Source organism: Mustela nivalis (assembly GCF_964662115.1).
Source record: "Mustela nivalis genome assembly, chromosome: 8".
NCBI classification, from domain to species: domain Eukaryota; kingdom Metazoa; phylum Chordata; class Mammalia; order Carnivora; family Mustelidae; genus Mustela; species Mustela nivalis.
Genome location: NC_139027.1, coordinates 8,229,172 through 8,252,369, shown reverse-complemented (window position 1 = coordinate 8,252,369; position 23,198 = coordinate 8,229,172). Strand labels below are relative to the sequence as shown.

General features: G+C 43.1%; 1 long non-coding RNA gene across 1 annotated transcript in view; it reads right to left on the bottom strand.

Annotated features, from left to right (window-relative positions):
- Positions 1–6,165: 6,165 nt before the first annotated feature.
- LOC309870992 overlaps positions 6,166–23,198 on the bottom strand; it is a 31,194-nt gene continuing 14,161 nt past the window's right edge. The window contains exons 2-3 of the long non-coding RNA XR_014314926.1: positions 8,890–8,981; positions 6,166–6,528 (exon numbers count right to left, since the gene is read on the bottom strand). This is a non-coding gene — a long non-coding RNA (uncharacterized lncRNA). The remainder of the gene's footprint in view (positions 6,529–8,889; positions 8,982–23,198) is intronic.

Sequence of the window (23,198 nt, the reverse complement as noted above, 5' to 3'; positions counted from 1 at the left end):
TCTGCCCTCCCTGCTCCCGATGCTATCTTTTGCTTGTTCTCAGGGACTTTTTTTTGTTTAAATACTGGTAAATATTATCTCTCACGGAACAGCTTCAGGATTTATATTAACAGTTCAAACTCCTTACTCTGGGTTCCCAGGCTATTTATCATCTAATCTTCAACTACCTTTCCAGCCACCCCTCTCATGAACTGTGACTCACCAGCATCAGATGACTTGCCATTTCCTGAGTGCCCCATCAGCTGTCACATCTCTGGGCTTTTAGTCCAGCTCTTATTTCTGTGTCTGGTGCCCCTCCCACTGACTGTCCCACCTTGAGAAATTCCCTGGAATCCCAGGGACCTGATGCCTCCTTCCTCTCCAGCATTTACATTTTTTCCCTCATTTAACTGTCACTTCCTTAGGTGGTGACTCCCATCCTTTACCTCTGTCTCTCCTGTGGGGCTCGGTGCAATGCCTATACTACAGTTCCCCTGGATGGAAATCAGTCACTAGAAGTTTGCCGAAGGAATAAATATGTATGCATAGGGCATCTCAATAGTCAATTTCATTGTAAAGTGCTTTATAATATATATAATTTTCCAATCAAGGAAATGTGGACACATTTGCAATCCAAGGGTCCCACATCAGGCAGGATTCACAAACAAGCAGCAGCTTACAAAGTAAGTTTCTCATGAACCTAACCTGAACAGAAGGCTAAAATATAGAGCGAAACTACTTGGGTGAGTGTTCTCAGCCTTGGCTGCCTGCTAGAGTCTCCTGGGGAGGTTTCAGACCCTTGACACCCAGGCTGCATTTTGCATTTGCAATTTTAATTACCGCCTGCCTACGAAGTAAATCAAAATCTCCAGTGGTGGAACCTGGGCATTCGTGTTTTTAAAGTTCCCCAGGAAATTAGTGTGCAGGCAAAAGTGAAAACCAGTGTCTGAATGGGAGAGAAGAAAGTGAGGAACTGGCGGAGAACCTGGTTTACATAACTCAGGCAGGATGAAAGAACCCAGATTATCAGGCTGGATCATACATATACATCAGGCTCTGTAAGTTCTGGTTCTAGATCAGTGGTTCTCAGCCCTGACTCCATATTGGAACCATCAGGGGAACTACTAAAGAATACTAATTGTGATGGTTACTTTCATGTGTCCATTTGGCAAGGCCACAGAACCCAGATAATTAGCCAAACATTAGTCTGGATATTTCTGTGAAGATATTCTTTAGAGGAAATTAACATTTAAATCAGTAGACTTTGAGGAAAGCAGATCAAACTCCATAATGTAGGGTGGGTCTCACCCAATCAGTTGAAGACTTTCAACAAAAACAGACTGAGGGGCACCTGGGTGGCTCAGTCGGTGAAATATCTGACTGTTCAGCTCAGGTCATGATCTCAGGCTCCTGAGATAGAGCCCCGTGGCAGACTGCACCCCCAGTAGGGTGTCTGTTCGCGATTTCCTCCCTCACAGTCCCCTTCTGCTCCTCTCCCCCTTTGCATGCAGGTGCTCAATCTCTCTCTCTCTCTCTCTAATGAATAAATAAATCTTTCAAAACAAAATAAAACAACCCTACTGAGGTCCTTGGAAGAGGGAATACAACAACCAGACTGCATTTGGACTCAAGCTGTCCCAACAACTCTTCCCTGCTTTTCTAACCTGCTTGCCCTAAAGATTGGGACTTTCCATTCCCCACATTCACGTGAGCCAATTCCTCGTAATAAATGTCCTTCTCATCTATCTGTTTATCTATCCATCTCTCTATCTGTCTATACATTATAATATCTTCTGTCTAACATTGGGTTGTGGGTTTGTTCATTCTGTTTCTCTGGAGAACCCTGACTAATACACCAAAGTCTGAGGTTCTGATTAAGATAGGTTTGGGCCTAGGTACTGTTATTTTTAAAAAGTTCCCCAAGTGATCCACGTGCAGCCAGAGTTGAGAACTACCATTACAACTATTTCTAAATCACTTCCCATTGCTAACTGGCCTCATGATTGTTCCATTGAAATGCATTTGCAATGAAAATTTCTCCATAACATCTTTTTTCTTGTTATGGACTGAATTATATTCTGCAAAATTCTTATGATAAAGTCCTAACCAGTAATGTGACTACATTGGGAGATAAGACCTTTACGAAGGTAATTAATGTTATATGAGGCCATAGGATGGGTCCCTAATCCAGTAGGACTGATGTCTTTATAAGAAGAAGAGGGGCATCTGAGTGGCTCAGTCAATTAAGTGTCCGAATCCTAGTTTTGGCTCAGGTCATGATCTCAGGGTGGTGAGTTCAAAGCCCTATGTGGGGCTCCACGCTCAGCAGGGAGTCTGTTGGAGATTCTTTCTCTCCAACTCCCCCTGCCTCTGCTTGAATGCTCTCTCTATCTCAAATAAATAATTAATAAAATCCTAAGAAGAAGAAGAGGAGGGAGAAGGAGGAGGAGGAGGAAGGAGAGGAAGGAGAAGAAGAGGAGGGGGAAGAGGAAGAAGAATAAGGAGGAGGAGGAGGAGAATTAGAGAAAGGAGAAGGGACGCCAATGACACATACTCACAGAGAAAGGCCATGTGAGGAAACACTAAGAAGATGGTGGTCTGCTAGCCAAATAGAGAGGCATCAGGAGAAACCTAACCTGCTGACAGGATAGATTTCCAGCTTCCAAAATGGTGGAAGAGACCACCTGACTGTGGTCTTTGTCGCAGCAGCCCAAGCAGATGACTCTACTTCCCACATGAAGTGGCATCCACATGTGTGCTCCGATAAACCAGCTCTGCAGGGTTTTCATGAAGTTGTTCAGACTGTATCTGAAATTAGCCATTTGGCTTCTCTCTACCTGGCCATTCTTCATAGTAGAGTTAAATTGAATGGGTTTTAGGGGGTTGAGCTGGCCAGGCTGAAGGGAAGCTGGCCCCATTTGACATTAGTGGAAGAAAATGATGAGAAGCTCCACCTCACCTGGATGCTCTTTCATTCACTGCCTGTTCACCCCAAATGGCTGACTCTCGAGCCACTTCTTGCAGAACAGGCTACGTATGATGCCACACTGCTGTACCGAGAAGCCCAGTAGAAAACACTTAGCCTCGGCCTTTCCATCTTATCCCTGTTCCACGACTTTGGAGGACAGGCCATTCTATTCCTCAATCTACTCCTGAACACTTTATTTCAGGACAATGGGTAGTATAATGCAGTTAAAAAAAAAAAAAAAAAAGGCAGGGGTTTTGCAATCACACAGATTTGCTACCAAACATTACCTCTCTGTTTAGGAGTTGTAAGAATTTGGAGCAGCTTTTCTGAGCCTCAGTTTACTCATACAAAATGAGAATTAACTTCTCTATATCGTTGAAGGGAAGGTTCATGGAGAGCTCATTTAAGAGCATAAAATGGCTGTCAAGCAATCTGTAGCTAACTCTTATCCCCTTTTTGTCTGTGACCTCTTGAATCTATTTATTATGATTGATTTTAACTTTTAATTGAATACCAAGCACTAGCTACCAGAGATTGCTTGTGTATTGGAGCTGGAATGTTCCACCTTTCCAGGGAAACCATTTGCCAAAGATCACATAACAAATGGTTCTCAAGCTGGAACAAAACCCCAGTCGTCCTGACTCCAGGAAGTCACTCTTTCTAGAGCATTGTATGGCGAGTAGAATTTGTAACCATTGAAGTCTCTTTCAGCAGACTCACTACCATGGCTTCATTCCTTCCTGGACAATCTCCAGTTCACCTTTGTGTGTCCCCCACTCCACTTTGTCTCGCTCTTCACCATTCCCAGTGCAGATGATTAAGTTCCCCTCAGCATGTCCCTACTTAGACATGTCTATTAAGTTTGCTTCCCCAGTCCCAGGCACCAACATGAACCTCTGGAAGTAAATATCCCTAAAACACCACAAGCCACACTTCTTTGTCTTCAGAAGCTTTTGTTATACAAAATATTGGATTTTTTTTACTTTGAATGAATGCAGTAGAAAAGAGCTCACCGTACTGTGCATGAAGAAGGACCTTATGTTAAACACTAGGAACTTGAACTTGGAGAGAACTCTCTTTCCATGTTTTACTATTTACCTACAGCTTAGAACACCAGAGTGACATCTTAGAACTTCAAGATCTGGTTCTATCCCTTTGCAGCATCACCTCCGCTGGTCTTCCAATCCATTCCCCCAAACTGCCAACATGTACACATAGGTCCCCTGTGAGAGGTGGAGGCCCTGGAGTTTGCATATACTTTTCTCTTTGTCTGAAATTCCCTTACCTTATTTTGTGTCTGGAAGACTTTCATTGATTGTCTTAGTCCATTTGTACTGCTATAACAAAATACCTCAGATTGGGTAGCTTAAAAGCAACAAATTTATATTTCACAGTATTGGATGCTGGGAAGTCCAATATCAAGGGACCAGCAGACTAGAAATGGTGGTCCCTGCGGGTTGGCCTCCTGGTTGACAGACAGCACCTTCTGTGTCCTTGCTAGGTGAAAGAGGCAGGGGAGTTTTCTGGGGTCTCTTTTATAAGATACTAACTTCTTTCATGAGGGTTCCTCCCTCATGACTTAAGCACCTCCCCAAAGTCCCACCTATCAATACCATCACCTTGGCAGTTGAATCAACATATGAGTTTTGTGGGGACACATTTAGACCTTAGCATTCATCAATGCCTCCTCTGACTGTCATCCCTTTAAGGGAATCCTTCTGAATCTTTACCTTTCTCTTCTGTGCTAACTCCATGCTTTGTGATTATCTTAAAACCATATTTGTCTCATAAAAGCATAATTCTGGCTCTTCATAGTGGGCTGTTATTTCCCAAGGCTGCTGTGGGAAATCGTCACGGGGAATACAGTGTGAGTGGGATGGGAGAGGGAGCCAACTGGTCATTAAAGGTTTGAAAAAGTCTGGGGCACCTGGGTGGCTCAGTGGGTTAAAACCTCTGCCTTCGGCTCAGGTCATGATCCCATGGTCCTGGGATCAAGCCCGGCATCTGGCTCTCTGCTCCTCAGGGAGCCTGCTTCCCTGCTTCCTCCTCTCTCTCTCTCTCTCTGCCTACTTGTGATCCCTGTCAAATAAATAAATAAAATCTTAAAAAAAATTTTTTTTGAAAAAGCCATTTTAAAGCTAAACTAGTTAATTTAATGAAGAAGTTCTCAAAGCCTGTAATATGGTGACCATATATTATGTTACTCCCAAGAAGGATGAGAGAGAATTCAACATTTCCTAAGACTGGGAGATGTAGCATACTGTTCTCGCAGTTCGTCTCCAGAGACCAGGGTTCTGTGTACATGCTCAGGGAGAATTTTGCTCTAAACATATAAGTCCTCCAAGGGAAGAGAGCAAGCAGGATATATCTATCTCCTTGCAGGGTCCAACATATATGTGCAGAATTGAAATAAAGTGCATTCTATGAGACTGCTAATTCTCCGTTCCAAAGCTGAGAGGAGAATCTGGAAGTGGGTAGCAGAGCAGGAAGAGTGCGTCCCTCTTTCCAAGAATTGACTAATTCTCCTCAGTGACAGGCAAGATGCTCAAGCAGCAGTTCCTCCCCTGCCGCCCCTCACTCTGACTCATGGTGGCTTCCCAGTGCCTCTCCCAGGAGAAAAAATATGTGACATGTTTTGGCTGGAACTCAATGGCCAAACATCTTGCCACCTGCCACACTTTTGTAGGGAGAGCTATTAATCTGACAATAGTTCTTGTTTCTTGTCCTCACAGAGACCGTCTGGGGTGGGAAGAACTTGGCCACAGCAGAAGGAAGTGAGGCTCTTGCAAACAGTCTACAGCATGGGTCCTGTTGTCAGCCTGACAGCTTTCACAGCACTGTCTCTCAGAGTAACCCAAAGCAGAGATGCTAAAAGACTCCAGCATTTTCGAGTTGTGCTCTTGGCTCAGAGGGCCAGAAGCCCTCGAACATATATTCTGGGTTGAGACTGGCAAGCGTCCACCTCAGAAGATGCTGGTTCTCTATTTGATTTGGCTGGGCTGCTGGGGATACTGGCTGAAGTGGAAGCTGCTATAGATGGATAAAGAAGGGTCTAGTGGTTCTGGGTTTTGGCAAAAGATCTGGAAGGATTTTTTGTAAAGGATATTTTTTAAATATTCTGGTTTCAGCAGGGGCCAAATTATCTTTCTGAAGTATGTGCCCCCTTAATATCAAAACTCATGTGCATTTCATGGGATATTCAATCCATATGTTTTCGGGATATTTATCTTTAGTACATTCAAATGTCATCTTCTAAGAGAAATTTGATTTCAGGAAAAATTTTTGAGCCTTCTCTAAGCCCCCCATTTCCTTGAGTCAAAATTCAGCTTTAAAAACATTTCCCCCAAACCTCCTATGCAAAGGCCTCAGGTTTGATTTCTAAACTCTTGACCCTAACACTTCCAGAACGAATGTACTCAACTTAGCTGTATACTAAACACTCCATCCTTTGTGCAATCCATATTCACCATGATAAACTGGAACAACACAGTCACCAGAAGCAGAAGAAGCCAAACGGATGTTGAAATGAAGCCATGGCTGGAGTGATGAGATTGTGGTCAGTGTTTTTGTTGGGTTCACTCCTGATTCAGAAAAAAAAAAAAAAAAAAAAAAAATTCCACTGTTTATTTTTAGTCTTCTTCATAGAAATGACATTGTTCCTTGAATACAAACTAATTAGATTTATATTTAGAATTGCTATCACATTTCAATATCCCAGGGATTTATGATTTCATGTGTTTCAATAACAGGCATTTCCCACCAGGCACCAAGCTGTCCTTGGGAAGCCATGCGTCTAGGATCCGGCCCCTGGTGTGAATACACATAATCACGTTGTGGACTTCCTACCACGCAGTGACAAAGGCATGACCAGTGATGGGGACAAAGATCAGATCCAGATCCAGATTAATAGTCACCAAGAATGTTGACCCAACGCTTCACCATGGAATGGCTTCTTGAAAGTAAAAACCAACTGAGATAAGTAGACCTATCACAGCCTCCCAAAGCACGTGTGATGCAGAGTCACCATCTTTTAAATCAGATTTCTAAAGAATTAGTCAAGGGGATGAGCTCTAAAATCAAATAAACCTGAGTTTGAATCCCAAATTAACCACTTGCCAACTGAATGACCACATGCACGTTAAAAAACTCCTCCCAAGCATAACAAATAGCATGGGGGACAAGGGGAGATGGAGAGGAGAAGGGAGTTGAGGGAAATTGGAAGGGGAGGTGAACCATGAGAGACTGTGGACTCTGAAAAACAATGTGAGGGTTTTGAAGGGGGTGGGGGGTGGGAGGTTGGGGGAACCAGGTGGTGGGTATTAGAGAGGGCACGGATTGCATAGAGCACTGGGTGTGGTGCAAAAATAATGAATGCTGTTACACTGAAAATAAATTAAAAACAAACAAACAAAAAAACATTTAAAAATAAATAAATAAATAAATAAATAAAATAAAACTCCTCCAAGCTTCAGTGGCTTATGTATCAAATGAGATAAACTTATAGGATGGCTGTGATGTCTAAACGAAGTAATGTATACTGTTGTGATTATTAAAAAAAAAAAAAAAAGAATGGTTCTCAGAATAATTCTTAGACAAAAATAGGTTTGCATTGAAAAAAAAAAAAAAAATAGAATGTCTAATTTTAGAGGTAAGCCACAATCCCGAGAAATGATTTACATTTTATGTTCTCCAAAAGAAAAGGAGTTAACTTTCTTTAATCAGACAAGTCCTAGGCAATGTGTCTGTGGTTGAAGTTTTGGAACTTGAAGTGAAAGTAGAGATTATCCAAGTTAGTCCCCATCCCTCAGTCATCCATATGGAAAAATAATCCAGAGAAGAGAAAGGGCTTGTGCAAACCTACAGATCAAGTTCAAGAGAGCCAGGCCCAGGACCCAGGTGCCCTGTCTCTGAGGCTGGTGTTCCCCTTCACAGACACTAGCTACCTATATCACCACAATCTCCTCCACCTTCTTCATCTCCAGATCCAGATAATAGCCATTGTTCCTCATAGTGTTGACCAGTGATCCTCCGGGAGCCCCAGCTGGTGAAGTACAATTTCCCAGCAAAGTTCTGAGAAAACCATGAGCAGGTGTAGAGACCTTTCTTTCTCTAGACCCAACCCCCATTAAGTCAAGAGAATCAGGTAATCCATTCCCAGTACCTTTATCTACAAGGATTGGTTTTCACTCCGTTATACAGAAAGCAAATAACAGTAAGTCCACAGAGAGACCTGTCAATGAGGCGCCACTGCCTTTCTTCAGTGTGACTGTTTCACAAATTGGGGTGGTGTCTCTGTTGGGGTTTGTGGCGGTATGCCAGGATTTATGTGAGATCAAGCACAAAGATGGCACCTCCGTTGGGAGGCCTTATTCTACTGGAAATTTTGGAGAAAACATTATTTCCTAAAAAAAAAAAAAAAAAAAAAAAAATAGAGACAGATATAGAGTAAAATACAGCATTGCCTGAATTAAAATGAAAGGTGGAACTTATAATTTTGTTTTGGAATGACAGTTTTCATTTACTGAGCCCTTAATACACTGTGCTAAGGAACTGTGCGAAGTGCTTGACATATATTAACTCAGTTAAGCCTCAGAACACCCCAACAGGATGATAAAATCATTGAAGCAGGTAAGAACAAAAACAGAGAGGCTAGTGGCACACCTGAAACTAATATAATATTCTATGTCAACTCTACTTAAATAATAAAATGTCACCAAAAAAAAAAAAAAAAAAAAGGAAAGAACGAAAGAAAGAAACTGATTGAGGGGAAGGGGACAACCCAAGCCACATAGCTCCTAAATGTACCAGGATCCAAACACGAGACTGTCCATCTCCAAAGCCCATAAATTTAACCACTGTGTTATACTGCCTCTCATTCTGATATTTACTGGGAAGGGCCGTTTCAGCCATGTCACCGTAAAGCAAGGTATTCATTTACTCACTCCTGTTGGCTTTGAGCACTTGGTGGAAAATTTTGACAAGCCTTGAATTCTAGCTTCCCCTGTGGCTGGTGTCGGTTATATAACATGCTCATCTGTAAAAAAATAAAAAAAAATAAAAAAAAAAGAAGCTGAATTGCAAATAGTCTACTAACCTGGAAGGAATGTCTCAATGACTCCCACACCACACTGGTGCTAATTCAGTTGGGAGAGTTTTGTGGGTTTGCTGTGATTTTATTGCAATAAAGGGTTTGGCTATCATAGTTAGTAACTTGAGTGTGTCTTTTGATCCATGTAGAAATCGCTCAGCTAAATGACATTTACATGTTATTCTTAACTGCCTGTGGAATCAGATAATCCTTTCCCCAGAAGGATGTCGGCAGACTCCCTAATTTGTGAAGGAAGAGCATCCGGGAAGGAACACGGTGTCAGGCATGCCTGGAGGGAAGATTTCTGGGTTGATGATTCACATACTTTTATGGCTCTGGTTTTCATGGTCTTTGTTTTTTAAAAAGGAATTTGAATGTATGTGAGCTTTGTGATTTGCATGTATTTGTGGGGATGCACTTAGGTCTGTTGTCCGCCACATATGCAGGATCTCAGACTGTGACCTGGGAGTGGGTGATCTGATTTAGTGCGGTGTCAGAGGGTGTCCATGTGATTGAGTAGGGTGGAACTGCCTGTTCCAATATGCTAGTCCCAAACTGTGCCAAGGATGAACAGACCAGGAAAAATATTGTGTCATAAGCTTAGACCTTGAATCTTCACCAAAGGCCTCACCAAATGGTGTAGGGCTGAGTCTGAGGGCCAGAGTGTTCTGTGCAGGAAGTGAAAGTTCACTGTGGAAGAACTCCAAAATTTATGACTAGTCTGAAGTCAGAGGAAAAGTACCACGCAGGCTCTGATTCACTTAGTGCTGGGGGATCTGTCTGCAAAGGCAATGGGAGAGAGCCAGACGTGAAGAGAAGCCGCTCCGATGCAGGTGTTCCAGGACAGCTGTAATCTCACCACAAGGCTTGCCACAGAACCCAGGCGTTCCCAGATCTTCAGTCTCGCCCATGTGTTGACTTGAGAGATGCTTGCTCTCCAGCATCCCTTTGCCCAGAAGCCAGTGTCCGGTCGGTAAATGTCAGGCTTCCTTTTCTCCCATTTCTTGGGTCTCCTACACCCCTCTTGTACCCTCCTGTGGGGCTTCTTCATTTCCTTCGTCCACAATTGGATGAGTCTCCCAAAGGAGTCTTGGTCACTGGCTATGAGTCTTGCCTTTCAGACATCTTGAACATAGTTTTCTCAGCCATTTTTTCCCACAGGTTTTGGTTGGGTTTTGGCCGATAAAATAGTCTTTGGCGTTACATCACAATATGGCATTGTCCAGATTCCCAAGCATGGTACTTGGAGCCCTCCGCAGCAATCCTGGCCTCTGTGACCCTTTCTACCTCTCTCTCCACACACCCAACACTCTGATCCACCAGCATGCAAGGCTTTCTTACTATTCTGCACCCTTCTGCACGGTGTTTGTCGGGAACAGGGTCTGATGTCTCACCAATGTTGCACCTTGCCTGTTGGGTGAAGGCTTCCATATCCTTCATGTCTCAGCGGTTACCGCTGTACGCCTAAAGTCTCTCTTGGTTTCTCCATGGCTTTGACACATCCAACCCCATCAAGCTGCCTATCTTTTCTTACCATGAGGATAAGACTGATCTCTGTACCTTGTACTTTGTACTTGATTCTCCCGCCAGACCAGGAGCAACTGAAGGGCCAAGTTAGTATCTTATCAGTCACTGTGTCCATAACACCTAGCAACCAAGTAAGTGAGCAACCAAGAAAGTTCACAGTCAACCTTAGATAAACTGAATGAAACTGAGTTTGCTCTATGCAAAATTCAAGGGCAGGAGAAATTTAAATGAACTATTTCTCTTCCAAACCACATGCCTGGATTATGCAAAAGGTAAAGAGATCTATTTTTTTTTTTTTTTATGGTCAGTGACATTTTAGCTCCTAAAAGACAATGCTGGGACATTGCAGCTGAGCATTTCCATGACTGTCCCTTACAGAGGAAAGCTCTACAAGGAGGTCCTTGGCACAGCCAGCCATCAACTCATTTTACATCTAAAAAAGCATCTGGACTGTTTTGGAACAGTATGGCATTTAGGACTATTGGTATGGCTACACAAACACAATGCTGGTTCATTTAAAGAAGCCATATTTTTGTTACCCTTCCTTGCCCTTCTGCTCTTCCAAATTACTTTATTTGTACACAAATGCATGTCTAAGTTTTAGGGTTTGAAAGGAGGAAGAAGCAGACTTCCTTCTGCTTATCTCTCTGCTGGGTGGATAAGCAGATATTTGGAGGAGAAGCAAGCTTGTTCAAATTCTCTGAGCAGCAGAATTCAACCTCAGGAAACCGTATCTAGGCAAGGAGAAAGTCATGTCTACAAATTCACTTCTGTTAATCCGGTTTATGCAAGAGAGACAAGGACTGCTATTTGCATAAGGATCTGCTTAGCATTCTAGAAGAAAGGTTGGAGGTAGCCTTGAGACTGGCGGTTGGGGGCAAGGGAACAAAATACTCTTGGAGACAGGCAAGAAAAGAACCCTTAGGATAGTAACAAACTTCAGTTTTGTACCCCAATTATCAGTATGGAGAAACAGACAGATACTGCACTGGGTAGTCCACAGAGACATCCTCTAATGAAGCCCTGGAAGAAAATGTGCCAAGTTCCTTACTTTATTTTCAGGGGTTGATAAAAATAGAAATAGTTGGTGTTATGGACGTTTGTGTCACCACCAAATTCATAAGCTGAAGTTCTAGCCCCCAGTGCTATGCATTTGGGGTAGAGACTGGGAGGTAGGTAGATTTCAATGAGGTCATCAGGGTAGGAACCTCACGATGGGATTAGTGTCCTTGTAAGAAGAAGAAGAAGACAAAGCTCTCCCCGTTGTTCCCACTTGCACACACCGAGAAAAGGCCGTGTAAGCAAACGGCAAAATGATGGTTGTCTATAAGCCAGGAGGGGGCCCCCACCAAGAACTGAATCTGCCAGCACCTTGACCTTGGACTTCCCTGCCTCCAGAACTGTGAGGAATACAGGCCTCTTGTTTAAGTTCCCTAGTCTATGGTATTTTATTACAGCTTGAGCTGGCTAACACAGTGGGCTAAACTTTGTTGCAGAATAAAGAACTGTAAACTCCCAAGCATGCCATGATTTGGTGGAAGAGTATGAGAGTATTTGTAAGCTGATAGGCGATGGCTCTTTCTTTGGCCAGCTATGCAGCTCTGAGCAACTTACTCATTGTCTTCCAATTTCAGATTCTTCCTATAACACAAGAGCGATATCCAACCCATGGGGATGTTGTGCTCATTAAATATGGTAGCATACAGAATGTGATGAATGAGCACCCAGTGAAGGGGAGAGCAGGATCCAGGAGCAAGACACAAAAAGAAAAAGTAGAGACAACTGCTATCGCCTAAGGCTGCAGAAAGTGGAGTGAAAGTCCCGAGAAATATCAGCCAGAACAGGAAAATTTGAAAGCTCCTGAAGTACAAAATAAACCGCCTGAGATCAATGGAAAAGAGAGGGGACCTGGAGAGACTAACATCCCTGCCTTGACTGGTGGCTGAGTCCAAACTCAGAGACAATTTCATCAATGTTTCCCGTTCCCCTCCCCCAGCTGGATGAAGTAAGAGTTTTCTTGCGGGAAGGAATTTGAGCTCTGTCCCCACTGACACCAAGGCGGATGGCAAAGTCAGTCCCACTGCAAGGACTCAATGGCTCCTTGTTTTGCCTTTTACTGAGTTGAATGTAAGATTTAGGCTGAGTGTTTTATGTAAGGGAAAGGAACCTTGAAAACTATATAATGCAAATGGGTATTCCATACATATCCACTTCCTCCCTCCAGGAAGCTGGAGAAAATTCGCCTCCTGAAGCACAGAAGGGCTAAACAAAGAACTCCAGCATCCTGTCGTTCTGACTTGTGCAATTCCAATTTGAATCACGCCGCAAATGTAAAATGACTTCATTTTCCTGTGCCAGATCCCCTGAGGATTTCAGACTTGTTTATGCCTCTCTGAAATGAAGCTCAGCCTAGCCTAAGAGAAGGAAAACACTTCTATAGGCAGGGGGCTGCTGGAGCCAAAGCAAGAGCAGACTCTATTCACCCTCCTTGACAAGACTCAACCTCTCAGCACAAAGGAACTTCAGTCCCTAATGCCCCAGGCTTGGCAGCACAATGAGAACTGGTCTCATGTCAGAGCTCAGAAACCAGTGCTCGGCTCTAAAACCGAGTGCTGGAAACAGGGAGCACTCACCTTACTCGCATCCAGAACTCTGCTTCCAAATTAACACTAACTGTAGCCCCACCCCTTGATATCACTTGTAAACAAAGAGGTCAAAGGGGAGAAACCCACCCACAGGTCTCTTAAACCTCCTGAACAGTGAGGGATCTCACTGTGGGGCTTCCTGGGTATTTATCCCACAGTTGAAAAGCAAAGAGAACCAAACAGAGATCTTTAACAATACAGATCTTCATTGGTTACGAATTTATCCACCACCTACCATGTGATAATAAACACCAAAGATACAGGAGAAACAACAAACATGGTCCCTGACTTCCCATTCAAGTCTGAGACTTCATGGTACAGGTTTGGAACCAAGCCCATTGTCTTCCATGCTGCTTCCCCATCTGCAAAATGGCGTCCACATCTGCAAAATGGTGTCCACAATTTGCACACACAGTGACATTGGGGAAATTGGCTGCCACGCTGTTCGGATGACACTCAGCTCCTCATCCTGGCTCTGGGTTGGATAAGTGAAGATGAGCTTGCCTTTCATTTCAGTGCCTTTGAGGAGTTAATGGAAGACAGGAAATGTAAGCTGAGGACCTCTGAATCAGTATGAAGGAGTTTGGTGTTTTGCACCTATTAGTGCAAGTGAAACAAAATCAGCCTGTGAGGCACATTGATAACAGCAGTGAGCACTCCAAACCCCAAGTAAAGAAGCTGTACCCAGCTATCCAATATAAAAAATTGTTCTGATAGACTTAACTAAGCAATCGAAATGCCCCACCCCAAGAATCTTTCAACGTAAATAGACTCATGTTAATTTTCTACACAGAAGACTTCATGTAAAAGCATAGAAAAAACAAAAGGTGAAGTTAGAGCCCTCCAAAAGACGATACAGAAGATCAGCTCAGAAAAGAAATGGCTTCAAGTCCCTAAACAAAGATGCAATTGAAGGTTTTAGAAGGAGGCAGGAGGATTTATTTAATCTGACTCCTAATAAAAATTCAAGGCCCTTCCATCTCTAAATTCCTACACACCAACTTGTACTCCTCCTAGAAAGACTTTTTGGGTTGGTAACTGCATTTGCCTCTTATTAGCAGTTAGTTGAGATGTATTTTTAAAAATAATCTTTGTGCAAGACGTTTAAATGAAAAAGAGATGTGCTTGCAAATGATAGTGCCTCCTTAACCGGAGGTTCCCAGGATTCTTCTGACTGTCCCTCTGGAAAGACAAAGCAGGGAGACTGTAGCTCCAAACCAGGGCTGAGTATTTCCAGGCATGTTGGGGAGAGGGGAGGAGGAGGGAGCAGAGGGTTACAAAGCACTCTGGGACTCAAGAGTCCTGGATCCCTGCCCTGACTCTGCCATGGACTCCTTGGAAGACTGGGCCCCATGCCCTAGTGGAATGTTGGCTCCCATTTCATTACAGTAATACAATCATTTTGTGACTGGAAATTAGTTTTATTTTTCAGATAGGATACACAAGATCAGAGAGATTAAGAAGCAGTCCTAAAGTCACACAGAGCTGCCTGACATCAGACACCACACTCCTTGTACTGCAAATCCCTCTTAAGGGCATGTCTTTTCTCAAGGCCTTGGCTTTCCCAACTGAATGAGGAGAGGATCTTTCTACAGTCTCTTTCAGCTTTAAAAGAAGTTGAGTGTGAGGATTTTCAATAATTAACACTAATATTTTTCTAGAAAGATGCAGAAAAGACATAAAATGTTGACCAAGCATTTTTACAATACAAAGAATTTGAGGGTCAAACAAATACAAAGGAGAAAAAGTTAATGATTGAGAATTTACATTTGAGACATCACAAATATGAACAAGGTAGTTCACAGTTTTTATTTGTCTAAGAGTGGAAAGAACACGATGGTCTAAGGAAGGTAGCAATTAATTAAAGCAAAATGAGGCCATCAAAACTTGCTTTTAGGGCACCTGGGTGGCTCAGGTCATGATCCCAGGGTCCTGGGATCAAGCTCTGCTCAGCAGGGAGCTTGCTTCCCCCACCCCTCTTTGTCTGCCTCTCTGCCTACTTGTGATCTCTGCCCATCAAATAAATAAATAAAATCTTAAAAAAAAAATTGCTTTTAAACCTGTCTTCTGAAACCATTCTATTGTCCTTAAATATAGAAAAAAAATATGCACGTATTAGATTTTCAAGCAGTTATGTTAATTAAGAGAATGGAATTATCTGGAAAGATTATAATTGCATTTATTTAACCTGGCAATTTGTAGTTTATCAATAAGACTCACATCAAAATCTCCTGGAATACCCATAAGGTCCTCTTATTTTTTTAATATTATTTATTTATTTGTCAGAGAGAGAGAATAAAAGCAGGAGGAGCAGCAGACAGAGGGAGAAACAGACTTCCCGGTGAGCAAGGAGCCTGATGTGGGACTCAATCCAGGACCTTCAGATTATGACCTGAGCCAAAGGCAGACACTTAACCAACTAAGCAACCAGGCATCTTCTTATAATGCCCTCTTGAGATAAACAGAGCAGTTGTTATTACTTTTAATACATAAACAAGGGGGTTTGCTAAATTTAAGTTTACTAAATTCCAAGTTCAAATGGCTACTGAACCTAAAACTGAGGCAATTCTTTTATTCCACTCCATTATCTAGCTCCCCAGTACCTAGTATTATATGTGACAAATAGTTGGCACTTAGTAAACTTTTCAATGAATGAACAAACTTCAAGTTAGAAAATCTACCCTCCTAAGAATACTAAAATCATCCCTATCTTAATACATAAGTGAAATAAGCATCTGTCTACGTATTTCACTGAAGTTGAAGGTTGATGTCTCCTGAGAAGCCTATCTTTATCTGAGACTATATCATTAGAAATAATTAAGAAGTACTCTCTTTTCAATGTCCATAAAAGAGAGAGTATGGCCGCCAATAGATGTTTCAATAATGTTGTGGTAAATAAATTGAATAATTCAAAACATCATTTGATGAGGAACTACTCTCTACCAAACCTTGACAAATCACAAGAAATATCAAAGTGAATAAAATACAGTAGTTGTCATCAGGGATTTCATGCTCTAGCGGTACAAAGCAGGCAATTATAAAACAGCATGAGGGATGGCATTGCTAGGATGGTCATCCAACCTTACAGAGTTAAGTAAGAAACCAGAGAAGGGGACCCTAAGACTGCACAGAGAGACAAGGAAGTGCCAATGGGTACTCTTGGGGCCAATGTTAGAATGATCTGTAGAACTTTGCTTTTTTTAGAGCTGAAAGTGGCTTTGAGATCAATTTTGATTGGATCTCATCTAACCAAGAGGGAAACTGACAAGACCACATGGAGGTTACTGTCGATCATAGGACACGGGGCTGCGGAGGCTAATACCTAAGCCGGTTCTCAAACCACATGTGTGCAACACTAAGGAAGACTGTAAATGAGTGACACGTCCATGTCATTCCGCAGTCCTCATGAAAGCCAGATGAGGTATGTATGAGCCCCATTCTATAGGATAGAGGAAACATGATCAACCACAGAATGATGGACTCAGGATTTCAGCCCAGGCCTGTCTATCTCTGAGATGACTTCTACAGACATCAGTGAACAAGTCAACCAGCCTATAGGATGGAAGCTGGAGACTGTGGAAGAAGCCCAGCTCCTCATCCCTTAACAGAAGGATGAAAGAATGTCTCATCATGGACATATTATGCTAAGCTCAGTGTCACTGTCTTCTAGGAGTTGGAGGTCACCCACCATCACACTCAGAACTAAGCAGACACTTGGAAATAATCTGGTCCAGTTTCTAGGCCATAGGACTTGAAGAGCTGCCAGTTCACAAGTCATTCTATGGAAATCCTGGAAATTGTGCTCTGGTCCTCCTGAGCCATTAACAGCCCTTGGTCAATGATGATTTCGTTAAAGTCTTGTCTAAGGGAAAGGGGTGTATGAGCTGACATCTTGTGACTTCTCCATTCCTGGATGCATGAGATTGTCTTTATTGGGTTGAAGTGGTAGGAACTGAGATACACATCTCATTTGGGGTGATTTGTTTTGTATATCTTTCGAGATCCATGAAGCAGATTGTTAGAACAGATTTTTTAATTTTCCTTTTTGTTATGTTTTAATACTATAGTGTATGTAATGGCATAGAAAGAACTGTTTGAAATCTGCTATATTCTTCCTTATTTTAAATTGCCTCTCATCTACACATATCTACATATGGTATTCGAGGCACTGACATAAGTAAGTAGGCAGCATAAAAGCTCAAGAAAGGGGGAGATTTCTTTTCAATGTTGCCAAATATCCTTACCAAGTCTCTCCTCCACATAGGAAAATGGATGAATATGTTCTGGTCTAATGCTTGTGCTATTAATTTATAGCAAAAATTAAAGTCCCCTTTCACAGTAGATCGGAATGCTCAGTAAATCATTCTCTCCTACTATAGTCCATGTTTGTACATTATTATTATAGGTCATGAAAATCAGCAAGTATGTTGCATGTGGTTACTGACTTGTGTTCAGGCTCTTGAACTTGACTCTTTCAGTCAATTCAACTGGAATATTTTTTTTTTCCCCTCTGAAAACCTGTCAGGTGAAAACATTCTGTGTAAGAAGTATAGATAAATCTCTGTTCTTACAGACACTCACAGACTGGTGGTAATCAAAAGTTCAGGAGTGTGAGACATTAAACATATGTAGATGCCAGAAGCTGAAAGACCATTGGTCACAAGCCCTTGACATGGATGAGGCTGGCTTAGCCACCCAAAAAAGGAAAACAGAGTAAAAGCAGAATATGTCCTAAATCTTGGGGCGCCTGGATGGCTGAGTGAGTTAAAGCCTCTGCCTTCAGCTCAGGTCATGATCCCAGGATCCTGGGATCGAGTACCGCATCCGGCTCTCTGCTCAGCGGGGAGCCTGCTTCCTCTTCTCTCTCTGCCTGCCTCTCTGCCTGCTTGTGATCTCTCTGTCAAATAAATAAATAAAAACCTTAAAAAAAAAAAAAAAAAGAATATGTCCTAAATCTCACACAGGTGATCAGCTTCCACTCTGAAGAGATTTTAATAAAATTATAGATAAAGAAAAAGGAGTCCGTGCAATCTGTTGAAATCCCATCCCAAGAAGGCAGCTGAAGGACTGAATAGAATTTATTCCATCCGATCCAGCCTTCCAACCCAGCCCTGCTACAGCAACATCCACATCGTTTCTGGCTCTTAGCTGCCCTAAATACAACAGCCTCCGTTCAGAAAGAATTCAGAGGGAAACCAAAACAATATGAAGCCAAAGTAAAAATTATGTCGAGGGCAAAATTATTATCAATAGATTATGATTACTCTTTGGGGAAAAAAAATCTTTTTTTTCCTCAGAGAATAGGAACAAATTTTGGATTTAGTGCTTTTTTTGTTTTTAAGACAACTAAAGAGAATTATGAACATTAAGAATCAGATTAGAGATGAAATAACAAAATGAATGATACATGGTGTAAGTAGTGATAGAGCAAACAACAGGGAGAAGAAAATATAATACCATTCCAGAATTTATAAAAGGACGTTAGAAACATCAAAAAATAAGGGTGCGTTGGTGGCTCAGTCAGTTAAGCATCTGACTCTTGATCTCAGGTCAGGTCTTGATATCAAGGTCATGACTCCAACCCAGTGTTGAACTCCACACTGGGAATGGAACCTACTTTTTAAAAATTAATTTAAAAAACTAAAAAAAGAAATGTCAAAAAAATAGAACTGACCCTACAGAAAATCAGACAGAAACACAGAGGGCAGAATGAGAAAAATTCCATAGACTAAGAGGGGAAAGGATAAAGAATTAAAAATGAGTAGATATGGGTGATAGGCAATGTAGCTATTGATTTTGTATAATTAGGATTGCTAACATGGTACACAGGATATAATAAATAGGCAAAATATCCAAATACGTAAATGAAAATTTTCTGGAAGTAAAGACCTGGCCCTGAAGCACAAAAGGGTGTGGTTTGTTCCAGAAAGAATCCATGAGGATGACTAACATTATGCCATCATTTGGTGAGATTACTAAATCTTGAAGAGTAAGATCTTCGAACGTAATGGTATAGAATGTTTACCTACAAAACTGCAAAAAAATGGATCGATTCAGAATTCATCACAGCAATGTTAGACAGTAGAAAACAATAAAATAACTGCTCATGAGCTTTTGAATAAAAAGACTTGTACCCTAGAATCCCACCCATAGCCATGTTCTTGGATGTATGAGGGGACAGGAAAAATAGGAACCATATAGTCTTCTTGGAAAATCTATTTTAAGACAAATCTCACCCAAGGAAGATATCTTAATTTTAAGATAACAAATGTGACAATTCACCTTTTGATTACCCAAAAAGGGTAGGAATTGGTTATGAACATTTAATCTTTTAAAAAAAGAATTATGTTTAAATTTTCTAAGGCTGTTGATGCATACTTGTTAAAATGTTTTTATTTACAGTCTTGCCAGTGTACATTCCCACTAACATTTATCAACTCTGGTCTGCCTTAAGGATTTAATTTCTTTGGTAATATACCAACATGAAAAACCTTGCTTATTTTGGGTTGTATTTTTGTACTCACTAATATGGGAAGAAAGTTCCTTTGTGTGCTTATTAGCCACCTGCCAGCATTCTAAGAGGTCATCCAGCTTATTCATGCCCCTACCTCTGGACAGGACTAGCCCACACCATCGAGCCTGGATAGGAGAGAAGCAAGGGAGAAAGGAATGTCTCTCCCAATTTGGGGTTTCTCAGAGTACACAGAATGCAATACCCCTGGGTTTCTCCATGTGTTCTCTGTGATGGAGCCCAGTGCACCCCTGGCTGTGGCAATATTCTTCATTCCAGCACCGAAACATGGGTCATGGGTGGGTGATTCCCAAATCAGGTACAACACACAAAAGTTAGGGCTTCGATCCCAACCAAGTAGCACGTCCACAGCACACAGCTCCCAGGAAGGCTGGGACTGGAGAGAAAGGCACAGCTGGAATGAACTGACAACCGGGAGGTGACTTCAATCGGAGATTTGGTGTTTGCCTGCAGCAGAATCTCCTATCTGTCACTAGAATATTCTACAGATAGTTGTAGTCTCAGATTTATCAACATAAAGAGAAAGTGTCACCAATGTACTGTACGGACACCACCGACCTATTTTCAGGAGCAGGTGGGGGAGCTGCGTCTCTTGATTACTCACTTGATTATTGAAATGCTTGCATATTTCCAGGAGGGCTGAAGCAGGTAACCCAGGAGAAGGGATCTCGAGTAACATCTGGCAACATCTGAAAGTTGCTTTTAATCCCAAACAGCTGTTTTGATTTTGTGACACAGTCCATGAAAAAGATGCTCCATCTGGCACTGACCACAAATTATGGTCTCATTGTCAGAGTCAAGGCCATGCCAACACCAAAAATATGAGAAGCATCCTTAAACTGTTTTCTTTCTCTTGTGTAATGACATAATTACACAAAAGCAAAGGGACTCCTAGCACTTCGTGGCAAGAAAATGAATTCCTTTTAGCCAACCATTTCTAGCTTCTTTGAAAGTCGAATGAGCTAAGCTAGAAGATCCGGACAGTCCAGTTCATAAGGGATAAGCAGTTTCTATTTACAGGTAAGGAAACCGAGGCCCAAGGCGAGAAGAAAGGTGCCCACGGTGGCACGGACCGCACACGGCAGTGCCAGGACTAGAACTGTCATTTCTGACCACTGATGGAGTGAGCTTTCGCCAGCAGGTAATTTTGTCATGTACCAGCAGAAAATTATGTCGGCTTTACTCTGCCTATTTGTTTTTAACATAAGAAACTTCTCCAGGTCAAGTGCATGGACACCATCTATTTGCACCTGTGCCCTCAGTACCTGGCACCAGGCACATCACAGAGTCGTGCTTGGTAATTGCTACACTGATTAAAATGCATCAGTCACGGGGATTCCTCTGGGAGCCCCACGCTCAACCACGTCGGGCTTTCCCTCTGGAGTACGGAGTAGGCGCCCACCCGCTCTCTGCACACCTACTTCACCTCCCCGCCCCCCCCCACAGCACCACAAAACCACAAAGCAAGAAGGCAGTGGGGGGTGACTCTGGGGAGGGGCAGACACATTAAAAGACCCTGAGTCTGTTTGCTTTTGTCTGGTGAAACTTAACTACAGCTTAAATCTATTTATCTTGAAAACCCTCAAAGATAATACCAACAGTTCGCAGGAGGGGAATTAGTCATAGGCAAACATGTTTTCCCGATATTGCCTCAAGAAAAACACCCCCCCCTTCAAAGTTCTCCGGTTTCAGCATCGCCTATTTTATGGAACATTAGGTCAGGACCCCAAGGTTCTGATTTCATCAGAAATCCTGCCACGAGAAATCGCTGGGCTGGTCGGGCTTCACCAGGCCTGGGAGCCGACCCCTGAAGTCAGCCTTGATTTTCCTTCTCATACATAAGAAAATGTCAAACATGCCCGGCACCCTCATTACCCTTCTTCCTCCCCCACCCCCCGGGTCCAACTTTGGGATTGAAATTTCAGGAAAGAAATGTTTGCATGACTAACTTTGCATTTTACTCCATCTGTTGGGTATGCCGCATAAATGGGAATTCTCGAATGCATAGATGTTGAAATAGTAATTATGGCCTAAGCAGCAACCTTTTCTTCACATTTGATACGTATTTACTGAGTACCTATTGGGCCCAGGGACTGGGGATACCGTGAGAAATAAGACGCAGCCCCCCTCACGGTACCCACTGCCATGCCAGGCCAGGCTGGTCGCTGTGCACATCGCCCCCTGGAGCTGTGCGGGGACCATCCTGCCGGCCTGCTGTCACCGGGACAGATGGAGTCTCAACTTTCATCTTGCTGGTCAAGTTCTTATCCGAGGGACAGCACATCCCCAGTTACATTGTGGGTCAATAGCAGGGAGTGTCTGGATGGTGGTGACCCTGTCTACGCCCTTGAAAGTCTTTCCCCCAGTGCTTAGCGTGCGCTGGTCCTCAGCATCTCCATAGACGTGGACCCCTCAGCACTCTGCTGGGGTTCACACCCTACCTCCCCAGTTCCACCTGTGGAAGGCCCTCCCTCTCCAGTGCATAGTGGCCCTGACACTGTGGGACAAGCACGTGGCAGTGTGGCTGTCACTTCTTAATTGATTTTTTTTTTTTTTTTTTTTTTTTTTGCTATTGGAGTTACAGATCTTCATTATCTGAGTTTTTCACCTTGGGTCCCTCATCGGCTGCCTGCTGTTAGGCTCTTCAGTTGGTCCCCCTCCCTGCTTGTCACCTCCTGCCCTGCCCGCAGGTGTTCTGCGTCTCTAGCCTCCCCTTCCATCCCCGGTATTTGCTCACGAATGAAGTCAGGCTCTCACAGCCGAGCACCTAACACATAGCAGGGACCCGAAACTACTCACTCATGGGGCACATGAATGAACAGAGGTGACCATGTGGAGAAGGATGGTGACTCTGGGCACCACCTCAGCCCCCCACCCCGCGCCCGGGGAGTCAGCCCCGCTTCCGTTCTGCTAGTAGAGTGGCTCTGTCCACTCCCAGCTAAGCAGGCCTGCTCGCTTTGACAGCAGAGTGGTCTCTGTCTTGCCCGGCTGGTCGCCTCTCCCCTGCCTCCTGCTTTTGTAAAACCTAATACATACCTCCCGCCAGAAGTGGGCGGTGAGGCTGCAGTGCCCTGGGACAGCTTCGGCTCACGGCACCCTGGCAAGGCCAGCATCTTCCCCGTGTTTCCTATGATGCCAGAACGTGGTGCCGCCACTCCAATCACAGCTGAGGAGCTTTGGACATTTTTTCCCCTGATTGCTGGACAGTATAGTTTCTCCAGATGGAAGAGCAGACCATTTAATTAAAATGTCTCTTTGTGAAGGATGATTTTATCCAAAAGGAAATAGGGAGCCATTGAAGGTTTTTGAGAGGGGCGGGCACACGATCTACTCTGTTCTTATGAAATACCAATGTGGAGGAGAGCTCTCCAGGTTGGCTCTGGTGCCAGGGAGACGGCGGGGGTGAATTAAACACATGAAGAGGTGAGTGGTGGGGGTGGGGGGGAGGAAGGGACCCTG